Genomic DNA, 15143 nt, shown 5'->3' with positions numbered 1-15143 from the left:
GGCTGTTTGTAGCACCATTAGTCTTCGGGGGGGTGGGCGTAGCTCAGGTGGTAGAGCGCTAGCTTAGTATGCGAGAGGTACTGGGATCAATACCCGGTGCCTCCAGAATTTTTAACACACCTACATGCGCACCTTGCCATGCAAGTGGAATAATTCTCAGCCTGCAGATGTGTCTAGGAAGATACAAGCGAATGATTAGCATCCACAATTGGCAAGCGTGCTGTTATTAGTGCGCGGGAAGCACCCTCCTCCCACGCCTACACTTTATTTAGAAACAGTACAAGTGTTCCCGTAAGATTCTCAAGCCTATGCCGGAAAGATCTGCGTTGCGCCGAGTTCACGTAAATCCTACTGCACATTCCTATTCTTTGCATGCAGTCGGCTGCTACTGGTGTTGCTAGTTGTGACTGCTGATAACAGATGCCGTAGCAATCAATTCATGGAGTGAGTTGTATGTTTTGCGATAGTCTGTCTCTGACAAGCAAGCACAGGTGACATAGGTGCGAACACAGGAAGCTAGCAGACCCTCGCTGCCTGCAGACACCGAGCAGCCACACTAGGAGGGCGGCCTAAGCCGTAGGCGAAATGTGCTCATTCGCTTTGGCGCGACGTCGAACTATAAATAATGCTGTCACTAGCGTGAGCGTTGCGTGAGCGTCGTGGAAAGTCGGAAAAGTCGGCTGCGTGGGTGAGTGCCAAGTTTGGGGAGCGTTTTGTTGTATGCGCAGTGCAATGGAGACGCGGAAACTTGTTGTGGCCCAGGGTTTTGCAGTTGGAGGACAAGATTAGTACACAGTAGTAAAGAGCGAGGCACTGAGTTGGCATGAATAATGGAGTGCACAATGGGGCTCGAGATGTGTTTGTTACCTCAGGTGCTGTATGATTGTCGATAAGGAGCGAAAACGGAGCAATTTGTGACGGCTCTTTCAATTTAAGACGTTAAAAACAGACGGAATTTGCATTTGTAATACCAGAGCATCGAAACTACTTGGAACGTTTGTGTATATGAACGTGTCCGCGCCTTTGTACTCTGTTCCCTTCACCGCTAAAAACCAACCAACCATCGTGTCCGTGCGCATCAGAGTCGCAAAGAATGGGGAATAGCGCAGTTTGGTCGTGCATGTGGCGTAGCTCAGTTGGTAGCGCGTTCGCTTCGCATGTGAAAGGTGCAGCGTTCAAGCCGCGGCGCCTCCATTTTTTGTGGTCAGTGCATTGTAAGTGTTGGTCGCGGCGAACCTAAAGGCACGCAAGATGTTGCAAAGCCAGCGTCACAGACTGATATGATGTAAACTGATGTAAGGAGAGCAAGGTGTAAGTGTGGGGACCGGCTGTTATCGAGGTGTCATCGAGTGCAGATCTGTCTTAGGTATCACAGCTTAACCTCATTGAAGTCTAGAGGGTGGACAACACGTTCGACTTACTCAGAGCGGTGTCCGAACTCTATTTTCGACGTTATACGTGCCACTTTCATTGTGGCCAACTACGATTCGATACAGAATGCACGAAACCTGAAAGACACCCTAACGGATACATAGAGAGTAGTGTTTGTCTGCTGAATAATGGGAGTGCAAGGGTCTGTGTCATCTATATGGCTGTTTGTAGCACCATTAGTCTTCGGGGGGGGCGGGCGTAGCTCAGGTGGTAGAGCGCTAGCTTAGTATGCGAGAGGTACTGGGATCAATACCCGGTGCCTCCAGAATTTTTAACACACCTACATGCGCACCTTGCCATGCAAGTGGAATAATTCTCAGCCTGCAGATGTGTCTAGGAAGATACAAGCGAATGATTAGCATCCACAATTGGCAAGCGTGCTGTTATTAGTGCGCGGGAAGCACCCTCCTCCCACGCCTACACTTTATTTAGAAACAGTACAAGTGTTCCCGTAAGATTCTCAAGCCTATGCCGGAAAGATCTGCGTTGCGCCGAGCTCACGTAAATCCCACTGCACATTCCTATTCTTTGCATGCAGTCGGCTGCTACTGGTGTTGCTAGTTGTGACTGCTGATAACAGATGCCGTAGCAATCAATTCATGGAGTGAGTTGTATGTTTTGCGATAGTCTGTCTCTGACAAGCAAGCACAGGTGACATAGGTGCGAACACAGGAAGCTAGCAGACCCTCGCTGCCTGCAGACACCGAGCAGCCACACTAGGAGGGCGGCCTAAGCCGTAGGCGAAATGTGCTCATTCGCTTTGGCGCGACGTCGAACTATAAATAATGCTGTCACTAGCGTGAGCGTTGCGTGAGCGTCGTGGAAAGTCGGAAAAGTCGGCTGCGTGGGTGAGTGCCAAGTTTGGGGAGCGTTTTGTTGTATGCGCAGTGCAATGGAGACGCGGAAACTTGTTGTGGCCCAGGGTTTTGCAGTTGGAGGACAAGATTAGTACACAGTAGTAAAGAGCGAGGCACTGAGTTGGCATGAATAATGGAGTGCACAATGGGGCTCGAGATGTGTTTGTTACCTCAGGTGCTGTATGATTGTCGATAAGGAGCGAAAACGGAGCAATTTGTGACGGCTCTTTCAATTTAAGAAGTTAAAAACAGACGGAATTTGCATTTGTAATACCAGAGCATCGAAACTACTTGGAACGTTTGTGTATATGAACGTGTCCGCGCCTTTGTACTCTGCTCCCTTCACCGCTAAAAACCAGCCAACCATCGTGTCCGTGCGCATCAGAGTCGCAAAGAATGGGGAATAGCGCAGTTTGGTCGTGCATGTGGCGTAGCTCAGTTGGTAGCGCGTTCGCTTCGCATGTGAAAGGTGCAGCGTTCAAGCCGCGGCGCCTCCATTTTTTGTGGTCAGTGCATTGTAAGTGTTGGTCGCGGCGAACCTAAAGGCACGCAAGATGTTGCAAAGCCAGCGTCACAGACTGATATGATGTAAACTGATGTAAGGAGAGCAAGGTGTAAGTGTGGGGACCGGCTGTTATCGAGGTGTCATCGAGTGCAGATCTGTCTTAGGTATCACAGCTTAACCTCATTGAAGTCTAGAGGGTGGACAACACGTTCGACTTACTCAGAGCGGTGTCCGAACTCTATTTTCGACGTTATACGTGCCACTTTCATTGTGGCCAACTACGATTCGATACAGAATGCACGAAACCTGAAAGACACCCTAACGGATACATAGAGAGTAGTGTTTGTCTGCTGAATAATGGGAGTGCAAGGGTCTGTGTCATCTATATGGCTGTTTGTAGCACCATTAGTCTTCGGGGGGGGCGGGCGTAGCTCAGGTGGTAGAGCGCTAGCTTAGTATGCGAGAGGTACTGGGATCAATACCCGGTGCCTCCAGAATTTTTAACACACCTACATGCGCACCTTGCCATGCAAGTGGAATAATTCTCAGCCTGCAGATGTGTCTAGGAAGATACAAGCGAATGATTAGCATCCACAATTGGCAAGCGTGCTGTTATTAGTGCGCGGGAAGCACCCTCCTCCCACGCCTACACTTTATTTAGAAACAGTACAAGTGTTCCCGTAAGATTCTCAAGCCTATGCCGGAAAGATCTGCGTTGCGCCGAGCTCACGTAAATCCCACTGCACATTCCTATTCTTTGCATGCAGTCGGCTGCTACTGGTGTTGCTAGTTGTGACTGCTGATAACAGATGCCGTAGCAATCAATTCATGGAGTGAGTTGTATGTTTTGCGATAGTCTGTCTCTGACAAGCAAGCACAGGTGACATAGGTGCGAACACAGGAAGCTAGCAGACCCTCGCTGCCTGCAGACACCGAGCAGCCACACTAGGAGGGCGGCCTAAGCCGTAGGCGAAATGTGCTCATTCGCTTTGGCGCGACGTCGAACTATAAATAATGCTGTCACTAGCGTGAGCGTTGCGTGAGCGTCGTGGAAAGTCGGAAAAGTCGGCTGCGTGGGTGAGTGCCAAGTTTGGGGAGCGTTTTGTTGTATGCGCAGTGCAATGGAGACGCGGAAACTTGTTGTGGCCCAGGGTTTTGCAGTTGGAGGACAAGATTAGTACACAGTAGTAAAGAGCGAGGCACTGAGTTGGCATGAATAATGGAGTGCACAATGGGGCTCGAGATGTGTTTGTTACCTCAGGTGCTGTATGATTGTCGATAAGGAGCGAAAACGGAGCAATTTGTGACGGCTCTTTCAATTTAAGACGTTAAAAACAGACGGAATTTGCATTTGTAATACCAGAGCATCGAAACTACTTGGAACGTTTGTGTATATGAACGTGTCCGCGCCTTTGTACTCTGCTCCCTTCACCGCTAAAAACCAACCAACCATCGTGTCCGTGCGCATCAGAGTCGCAAAGAATGGGGAATAGCGCAGTTTGGTCGTGCATGTGGCGTAGCTCAGTTGGTAGCGCGTTCGCTTCGCATGTGAAAGGTGCAGTGTTCAAGCCGCGGCGCCTCCATTTTTTTGTGGTCAGTGCATTGTAAGTGTTGGTCGCGGCGAACCTAAAGGCACGCAAGATGTTGCAAAGCCAGCGTCACAGACTGATATGATGTAAACTGATGTAAGGAGAGCAAGGTGTAAGTGTGGGGACCGGCTGTTATCGAGGTGTCATCGAGTGCAGATCTGTCTTAGGTATCACGGCTTAACCTCATTGAAGTCTAGAGGGTGGACAACACGTTCGACTTACTCAGAGCGGTGTCCGATCTCTATTTTCGACGTTATACGTGCCACTTTCATTGTGGCCAACTACGATTCGATACAGAATGCACGAAACCTGAAAGACACCCTAACGGATACATAGAGAGTAGTGTTTGTCTGCTGAATAATGGGAATGCAAGGGTCTGTGTCCCCTATATGGCTGTTTGTAGCACCATTAGTCTTCGGGGGGGTGGGCGTAGCTCAGGTGGTAGAGCGCTAGCTTAGTATGCGAGAGGTACTGGGATCAATACCCGGTGCCTCCAGAATTTTTAACACACCTACATGCGCACCTTGCCATGCAAGTGGAATAATTCTCAGCCTGCAGATGTGTCTAGGAAGATACAAGCGAATGATTAGCATCCACAATTGGCAAGCGTGCTGTTATTAGTGCGCGGGAAGCACCCTCCTCCCACGCCTACACTTTATTTAGAAACAGTACAAGTGTTCCCGTAAGATTCTCAAGCCTATGCCGGAAAGATCTGCGTTGCGCCGAGTTCACGTAAATCCCACTGCACATTCCTATTCTTTGCATGCAGTCGGCTGCTACTGGTGTTGCTAGTTGTGACTGCTGATAACAGATGCCGTAGCAATCAATTCATGGAGTGAGTTGTATGTTTTGCGATAGTCTGTCTCTGACAAGCAAGCACAGGTGACATAGGTGCGAACACAGGAAGCTAGCAGACCCTCGCTGCCTGCAGACACCGAGCAGCCACACTAGGAGGGCGGCCTAAGCCGTAGGCGAAATGTGCTCATTCGCTTTGGCGCGACGTCGAACTATAAATAATGCTGTCACTAGCGTGAGCGTTGCGTGAGCGTCGTGGAAAGTCGGAAAAGTCGGCTGCGTGGGTGAGTGCCAAGTTTGGGGAGCGTTTTGTTGTATGCGCAGTGCAATGGAGACGCGGAAACTTGTTGTGGCCCAGGGTTTTGCAGTTGGAGGACAAGATTAGTACACAGTAGTAAAGAGCGAGGCACTGAGTTGGCATGAATAATGGAGTGCACAATGGGGCTCGAGATGTGTTTGTTACCTCAGGTGCTGTATGATTGTCGATAAGGAGCGAAAACGGAGCAATTTGTGACGGCTCTTTCAATTTAAGACGTTAAAAACAGACGGAATTTGCATTTGTAATACCAGAGCATCGAAACTACTTGGAACGTTTGTGTATATGAACGTGTCCGCGCCTTTGTACTCTGCTCCCTTCACCGCTAAAAACCAACCAACCATCGTGTCCGTGCGCATCAGAGTCGCAAAGAATGGGGAATAGCGCAGTTTGGTCGTGCATGTGGCGTAGCTCAGTTGGTAGCGCGTTCGCTTCGCATGTGAAAGGTGCAGCGTTCAAGCCGCGGCGCCTCCATTTTTTGTGGTCAGTGCATTGTAAGTGTTGGTCGCGGCGAACCTAAAGGCACGCAAGATGTTGCAAAGCCAGCGTCACAGACTGATATGATGTAAACTGATGTAAGGAGAGCAAGGTGTAAGTGTGGGGACCGGCTGTTATCGAGGTGTCATCGAGTGCAGATCTGTCTTAGGTATCACAGCTTAACCTCATTGAAGTCTAGAGGGTGGACAACACGTTCGACTTACTCAGAGCGGTGTCCGAACTCTATTTTCGACGTTATACGTGCCACTTTCATTGTGGCCAACTACGATTCGATACAGAATGCACGAAACCTGAAAGACACCCTAACGGATACATAGAGAGTAGTGTTTGTCTGCTGAATAATGGGAGTGCAAGGGTCTGTGTCATCTATATGGCTGTTTGTAGCACCATTAGTCTTCGGGGGGGGCGGGCGTAGCTCAGGTGGTAGAGCGCTAGCTTAGTATGCGAGAAGTACTGGGATCAATACCCGGTGCCTCCAGAATTTTTAACACACCTACATGCGCACCTTGCCATGCAAGTGGAATAATTCTCAGCCTGCAGATGTGTCTAGGAAGATACAAGCGAATGATTAGCATCCACAATTGGCAAGCGTGCTGTTATTAGTGCGCGGGAAGCACCCTCCTCCCACGCCTACACTTTATTTAGAAACAGTACAAGTGTTCCCGTAAGATTCTCAAGCCTATGCCGGAAAGATCTGCGTTGCGCCGAGCTCACGTAAATCCCACTGCACATTCCTATTCTTTGCATGCAGTCGGCTGCTACTGGTGTTGCTAGTTGTGACTGCTGATAACAGATGCCGTAGCAATCAATTCATGGAGTGAGTTGTATGTTTTGCGATAGTCTGTCTCTGACAAGCAAGCACAGGTGACATAGGTGCGAACACAGGAAGCTAGCAGACCCTCGCTGCCTGCAGACACCGAGCAGCCACACTAGGAGGGCGGCCTAAGCCGTAGGCGAAATGTGCTCATTCGCTTTGGCGCGACGTCGAACTATAAATAATGCTGTCACTAGCGTGAGCGTTGCGTGAGCGTCGTGGAAAGTCGGAAAAGTCGGCTGCGTGGGTGAGTGCCAAGTTTGGGGAGCGTTTTGTTGTATGCGCAGTGCAATGGAGACGCGGAAACTTGTTGTGGCCCAGGGTTTTGCAGTTGGAGGACAAGATTAGTACACAGTAGTAAAGAGCGAGGCACTGAGTTGGCATGAATAATGGAGTGCACAATGGGGCTCGAGATGTGTTTGTTACCTCAGGTGCTGTATGATTGTCGATAAGGAGCGAAAACGGAGCAATTTGTGACGGCTCTTTCAATTTAAGACGTTAAAAACAGACGGAATTTGCATTTGTAATACCAGAGCATCGAAACTACTTGGAACGTTTGTGTATATGAACGTGTCCGCGCCTTTGTACTCTGCTCCCTTCACCGCTAAAAACCAACCAACCATCGTGTCCGTGCGCATCAGAGTCGCAAAGAATGGGGAATAGCGCAGTTTGGTCGTGCATGTGGCGTAGCTCAGTTGGTAGCGCGTTCGCTTCGCATGTGAAAGGTGCAGCGTTCAAGCCGCGGCGCCTCCATTTTTTGTGGTCAGTGCATTGTAAGTGTTGGTCGCGGCGAACCTAAAGGCACGCAAGATGTTGCAAAGCCAGCGTCACAGACTGATATGATGTAAACTGATGTAAGGAGAGCAAGGTGTAAGTGTGGGGACCGGCTGTTATCGAGGTGTCATCGAGTGCAGATCTGTCTTAGGTATCACAGCTTAACCTCATTGAAGTCTAGAGGGTGGACAACACGTTCGACTTACTCAGAGCGGTGTCCGAACTCTATTTTCGACGTTATACGTGCCACTTTCATTGTGGCCAACTACGATTCGATACAGAATGCACGAAACCTGAAAGACACCCTAACGGATACATAGAGAGTAGTGTTTGTCTGCTGAATAATGGGAGTGCAAGGGTCTGTGTCATCTATATGGCTGTTTGTAGCACCATTAGTCTTCGGGGGGGGCGGGCGTAGCTCAGGTGGTAGAGCGCTAGCTTAGTATGCGAGAGGTACTGGGATCAATACCCGGTGCCTCCAGAATTTTTAACACACCTACATGCGCACCTTGCCATGCAAGTGGAATAATTCTCAGCCTGCAGATGTGTCTAGGAAGATACAAGCGAATGATTAGCATCCACAATTGGCAAGCGTGCTGTTATTAGTGCGCGGGAAGCACCCTCCTCCCACGCCTACACTTTATTTAGAAACAGTACAAGTGTTCCCGTAAGATTCTCAAGCCTATGCCGGAAAGATCTGCGTTGCGCCGAGCTCACGTAAATCCCACTGCACATTCCTATTCTTTGCATGCAGTCGGCTGCTACTGGTGTTGCTAGTTGTGACTGCTGATAACAGATGCCGTAGCAATCAATTCATGGAGTGAGTTGTATGTTTTGCGATAGTCTGTCTCTGACAAGCAAGCACAGGTGACATAGGTGCGAACACAGGAAGCTAGCAGACCCTCGCTGCCTGCAGACACCGAGCAGCCACACTAGGAGGGCGGCCTAAGCCGTAGGCGAAATGTGCTCATTCGCTTTGGCGCGACGTCGAACTATAAATAATGCTGTCACTAGCGTGAGCGTTGCGTGAGCGTCGTGGAAAGTCGGAAAAGTCGGCTGCGTGGGTGAGTGCCAAGTTTGGGGAGCGTTTTGTTGTATGCGCAGTGCAATGGAGACGCGGAAACTTGTTGTGGCCCAGGGTTTTGCAGTTGGAGGACAAGATTAGTACACAGTAGTAAAGAGCGAGGCACTGAGTTGGCATGAATAATGGAGTGCACAATGGGGCTCGAGATGTGTTTGTTACCTCAGGTGCTGTATGATTGTCGATAAGGAGCGAAAACGGAGCAATTTGTGACGGCTCTTTCAATTTAAGACGTTAAAAACAGACGGAATTTGCATTTGTAATACCAGAGCATCGAAACTACTTGGAACGTTTGTGTATATGAACGTGTCCGCGCCTTTGTACTCTGCTCCCTTCACCGCTAAAAACCAACCAACCATCGTGTCCGTGCGCATCAGAGTCGCAAAGAATGGGGAATAGCGCAGTTTGGTCGTGCATGTGGCGTAGCTCAGTTGGTAGCGCGTTCGCTTCGCATGTGAAAGGTGCAGCGTTCAAGCCGCGGCGCCTCCATTTTTTGTGGTCAGTGCATTGTAAGTGTTGGTCGCGGCGAACCTAAAGGCACGCAAGATGTTGCAAAGCCAGCGTCACAGACTGATATGATGTAAACTGATGTAAGGAGAGCAAGGTGTAAGTGTGGGGACCGGCTGTTATCGAGGTGTCATCGAGTGCAGATCTGTCTTAGGTATCACAGCTTAACCTCATTGAAGTCTAGAGGGTGGACAACACGTTCGACTTACTCAGAGCGGTGTCCGAACTCTATTTTCGACGTTATACGTGCCACTTTCATTGTGGCCAACTACGATTCGATACAGAATGCACGAAACCTGAAAGACACCCTAACGGATACATAGAGAGTAGTGTTTGTCTGCTGAATAATGGGAGTGCAAGGGTCTGTGTCATCTATATGGCTGTTTGTAGCACCATTAGTCTTCGGGGGGGGCGGGCGTAGCTCAGGTGGTAGAGCGCTAGCTTAGTATGCGAGAGGTACTGGGATCAATACCCGGTGCCTCCAGAATTTTTAACACACCTACATGCGCACCTTGCCATGCAAGTGGAATAATTCTCAGCCTGCAGATGTGTCTAGGAAGATACAAGCGAATGATTAGCATCCACAATTGGCAAGCGTGCTGTTATTAGTGCGCGGGAAGCACCCTCCTCCCACGCCTACACTTTATTTAGAAACAGTACAAGTGTTCCCGTAAGATTCTCAAGCCTATGCCGGAAAGATCTGCGTTGCGCCGAGTTCACGTAAATCCCACTGCACATTCCTATTCTTTGCATGCAGTCGGCTGCTACTGGTGTTGCTAGTTGTGACTGCTGATAACAGATGCCGTAGCAATCAATTCATGGAGTGAGTTGTATGTTTTGCGATAGTCTGTCTCTGACAAGCAAGCACAGGTGACATAGGTGCGAACACAGGAAGCTAGCAGACCCTCGCTGCCTGCAGACACCGAGCAGCCACACTAGGAGGGCGGCCTAAGCCGTAGGCGAAATGTGCTCATTCGCTTTGGCGCGACGTCGAACTATAAATAATGCTGTCACTAGCGTGAGCGTCGTGGAAAGTCGGAAAAGTCGGCTGCGTGGGTGAGTGCCAAGTTTGGGGAGCGTTTTGTTGTATGCGCAGTGCAATGGAGACGCGGAAACTTGTTGTGGCCCAGGGTTTTGCAGTTGGAGGACAAGATTAGTACACAGTAGTAAAGAGCGAGGCACTGAGTTGGCATGAATAATGGAGTGCACAATGGGGCTCGAGATGTGTTTGTTACCTCAGGTGCTGTATGATTGTCGATAAGGAGCGAAAACGGAGCAATTTGTGACGGCTCTTTCAATTTAAGACGTTAAAAACAGACGGAATTTGCATTTGTAATACCAGAGCATCGAAACTACTTGGAACGTTTGTGTATATGAACGTGTCCGCGCCTTTGTACTCTGCTCCCTTCACCGCTAAAAACCAACCAACCATCGTGTCCGTGCGCATCAGAGTCGCAAAGAATGGGGAATAGCGCAATTTGGTCGTGCATGTGGCGTAGCTCAGTTGGTAGCGCGTTCGCTTCGCATGTGAAAGGTGCAGCGTTCAAGCCGCGGCGCCTCCATTTTTTGTGGTCAGTGCATTGTAAGTGTTGGTCGCGGCGAACCTAAAGGCACGCAAGATGTTGCAAAGCCAGCGTCACAGACTGATATGATGTAAACTGATGTAAGGAGAGCAAGGTGTAAGTGTGGGGACCGGCTGTTATCGAGGTGTCATCGAGTGCAGATCTGTCTTAGGTATCACAGCTTAACCTCATTGAAGTCTAGAGGGTGGACAACACGTTCGACTTACTCAGAGCGGTGTCCGAACTCTATTTTCGACGTTATACGTGCCACTTTCATTGTGGCCAACTACGATTCGATACAGAATGCACGAAACCTGAAAGACACCCTAACGGATACATAGAGAGTAGTGTTTGTCTGCTGAATAATGGGAGTGCAAGGGTCTGTGTCATCTATATGGCTGTTTGTAGCACCATTAGTCTTCGGGGGGGGGGCGGGCGTAGCTCAGGTGGTAGAGCGCTAGCTTAGTATGCGAGAGGTACTGGGATCAATACCCGGTGCCTCCAGAATTTTTAACACACCTACATGCGCACCTTGCCATGCAAGTGGAATAATTCTCAGCCTGCAGATGTGTCAAGGAAGATACAAGCGAATGATTAGCATCCACAATTGGCAAGCGTGCTGTTATTAGTGCGCGGGAAGCACCCTCCTCCCACGCCTACACTTTATTTAGAAACAGTACAAGTGTTCCCGTAAGATTCACAAGCCTATGCCGGAAAGATCTGCGTTGCGCCGAGTTCACGTAAATCCCACTGCACATTCCTATTCTTTGCATGCAGTCGGCTGCTACTGGTGTTGCTAGTTGTGACTGCTGATAACAGATGCCGTAGCAATCAATTCATGGAGTGAGTTGTATGTTTTGCGATAGTCTGTCTCTGACAAGCAAGCACAGGTGACATAGGTGCGAACACAGGAAGCTAGCAGACCCTCGCTGCCTGCAGACACCGAGCAGCCACACTAGGAGGGCGGCCTAAGCCGTAGGCGAAATGTGCTCATTCGCTTTGGCGCGACGTCGAACTATAAATAATGCTGTCACTAGCGTGAGCGTTGCGTGAGCGTCGTGGAAAGTCGGAAAAGTCGGCTGCGTGGGTGAGTGCCAAGTTTGGGGAGCGTTTTGTTGTATGCGCAGTGCAATGGAGACGCGGAAACTTGTTGTGGCCCAGGGTTTTGCAGTTGGAGGACAAGATTAGTACACAGTAGTAAAGAGCGAGGCACTGAGTTGGCATGAATAATGGAGTGCACAATGGGGCTCGAGATGTGTTTGTTACCTCAGGTGCTGTATGATTGTCGATAAGGAGCGAAAACGGAGCAATTTGTGACGGCTCTTTCAATTTAAGACGTTAAAAACAGACGGAATTTGCATTTGTAATACCAGAGCATCGAAACTACTTGGAACGTTTGTGTATATGAACGTGTCCGCGCCTTTGTACTCTGCTCCCTTCACCGCTAAAAACCAACCAACCATCGTGTCCGTGCGCATCAGAGTCGCAAAGAATGGGGAATAGCGCAGTTTGGTCGTGCATGTGGCGTAGCTCAGTTGGTAGCGCGTTCGCTTCGCATGTGAAAGGTGCAGCGTTCAAGCCGCGGCGCCTCCATTTTTTGTGGTCAGTGCATTGTAAGTGTTGGTCGCGGCGAACCTAAAGGCACGCAAGATGTTGCAAAGCCAGCGTCACAGACTGATATGATGTAAACTGATGTAAGGAGAGCAAGGTGTAAGTGTGGGGACCGGCTGTTATCGAGGTGTCATCGAGTGCAGATCTGTCTTAGGTATCACAGCTTAACCTCATTGAAGTCTAGAGGGTGGACAAAACGTTCGACTTACTCAGAGCGGTGTCCGAACTCTATTTTCGACGTTATACGTGCCACTTTCATTGTGGCCAACTACGATTCGATACAGAATGCACGAAACCTGAAAGACACCCTAACGGATACATAGAGAGTAGTGTTTGTCTGCTGAATAATGGGAGTGCAAGGGTCTGTGTCATCTATATGGCTGCTTGTAGCACCATTAGTCTTCGGGGGGGGGCGGGCGTAGCTCAGGTGGTAGAGCGCTAGCTTAGTATGCGAGAGGTACTGGGATCAATACCCGGTGCCTCCAGAATTTTTAACACACCTACATGCGCACCTTGCCATGCAAGTGGAATAATTCTCAGCCTGCAGATGTGTCTAGGAAGATACAAGCGAATGATTAGCATCCACAATTGGCAAGCGTGCTGTTATTAGTGCGCGGGAAGCACCCTCCTCCCACGCCTACACTTTATTTAGAAACAGTACAAGTGTTCCCGTAAGATTCTCAAGCTTATGCCGGAAAGATCTGCGTTGCGCCGAGTTCACGTAAATCCCACTGCACATTCCTATTCTTTGCATGCAGTCGGCTGCTACTGGTGTTGCTAGTTGTGACTGCTGATAACAGATGCCGTAGCAATCAATTCATGGAGTGAGTTGTATGTTTTGCGATAGTCTGTCTCTGACAAGCAAGCACAGGTGACATAGGTGCGAACACAGGAAGCTAGCAGACCCTCGCTGCCTGCAGACACCGAGCAGCCACACTAGGAGGGCGGCCTAAGCCGTAGGCGAAATGTGCTCATTCGCTTTGGCGCGACGTCGAACTATAAATAATGCTGTCACTAGCGTGAGCGTTGCGTGAGCGTCGTGGAAAGTCGGAAAAGTCGGCTGCGTGGGTGAGTGCCAAGTTTGGGGAGCGTTTTGTTGTATGCGCAGTGCAATGGAGACGCGGAAACTTGTTGTGGCCCAGGGTTTTGCAGTTGGAGGACAAGATTAGTACACAGTAGTAAAGAGCGAGGCACTGAGTTGGCATGAATAATTGAGTGCACAATGGGGCTCGAGATGTGTTTGTTACCTCAGGTGCTGTATGATTGTCGATAAGGAGCGAAAACGGAGCAATTTGTGACGGCTCTTTCAATTTAAGACGTTAAAAACAGACGGAATTTGCATTTGTAATACCAGAGCATCGAAACTACTTGGAACGTTTGTGTATATGAACGTGTCCGCGCCTTTGTACTCTGCTCCCTTCACCGCTAAAAACCAACCAACCATCGTGTCCGTGCGCATCAGAGTCGCAAAGAATGGGGAATAGCGCAGTTTGGTCGTGCATGTGGCGTAGCTCAGTTGGTAGCGCGTTCGCTTCGCATGTGAAAGGTGCAGCGTTCAAGCCGCGGCGCCTCCATTTTTTGTGGTCAGTGCATTGTAAGTGTTGGTCGCGGCGAACCTAAAGGCACGCAAGATGTTGCAAAGCCAGCGTCACAGACTGATATGATGTAAACTGATGTAAGGAGAGCAAGGTGTAAGTGTGGGGACCGGCTGTTATCGAGGTGTCATCGAGTGCAGATCTGTCTTAGGTATCACAGCTTAACCTCATTGAAGTCTAGAGGGTGGACAACACGTTCGACTTACTCAGAGCGGTGTCCGAACTCTATTTTCGACGTTATACGTGCCACTTTCATTGTGGCCAACTACGATTCGATACAGAATGCACGAAACCTGAAAGACACCCTAACGGATACATAGAGAGTAGTGTTTGTCTGCTGAATAATGGGAGTGCAAGGGTCTGTGTCATCTATATGGCTGTTTGTAGCACCATTAGTCTTCGGGGGGGCGGGCGTAGCTCAGGTGGTAGAGCGCTAGCTTAGTATGCGAGAGGTACTGGGATCAATACCCGGTGCCTCCAGAATTTTTAACACACCTACATGCGCACCTTGCCATGCAAGTGGAATAATTCTCAGCCTGCAGATGTGTCTAGGAAGATACAAGCGAATGATTAGCATCCACAATTGGCAAGCGTGCTGTTATTAGTGCGCGGGAAGCACCCTCCTCCCACGCCTACACTTTATTTAGAAACAGTACAAGTGTTCCCGTAAGATTCACAAGCCTATGCCGGAAAGATCTGCGTTGCGCCGAGTTCACGTAAATCCCACTGCACATTCCTATTCTTTGCATGCAGTCGGCTGCTACTGGTGTTGCTAGTTGTGACTGCTGATAACAGATGCCGTAGCAATCAATTCATGGAGTGAGTTGTATGTTTTGCGATAGTCTGTCTCTGACAAGCAAGCACAGGTGACATAGGTGCGAACACAGGAAGCTAGCAGACCCTCGCTGCCTGCAGACACCGAGCAGCCACACTAGGAGGGCGGCCTAAGCCGTAGGCGAAATGTGCTCATTCGCTTTGGCGCGACGTCGAACTATAAATAATGCTGTCACTAGCGTGAGCGTTGCGTGAGCGTCGTGGAAAGTCGGAAAAGTCGGCTGCGTGGGTGAGTGCCAAGTTTGGGGAGCGTTTTGTTGTATGCGCAGTGCAATGGAGACGCGGAAACTTGTTGTGGCCCAGGGTTTTGCAGTTGGAGGACAAGATTAGTACACAGTAGTAAAGAGCGAGGCACTGAGTTGGCATGAATAATG

The sequence above is a fragment of the Schistocerca gregaria genome, unplaced genomic scaffold (genome assembly GCF_023897955.1).
Source record: "Schistocerca gregaria isolate iqSchGreg1 unplaced genomic scaffold, iqSchGreg1.2 ptg000174l, whole genome shotgun sequence".
Lineage (NCBI taxonomy): Eukaryota > Metazoa > Arthropoda > Insecta > Orthoptera > Acrididae > Schistocerca > Schistocerca gregaria.
Note: the sequence above shows the minus strand (reverse complement) of the source record.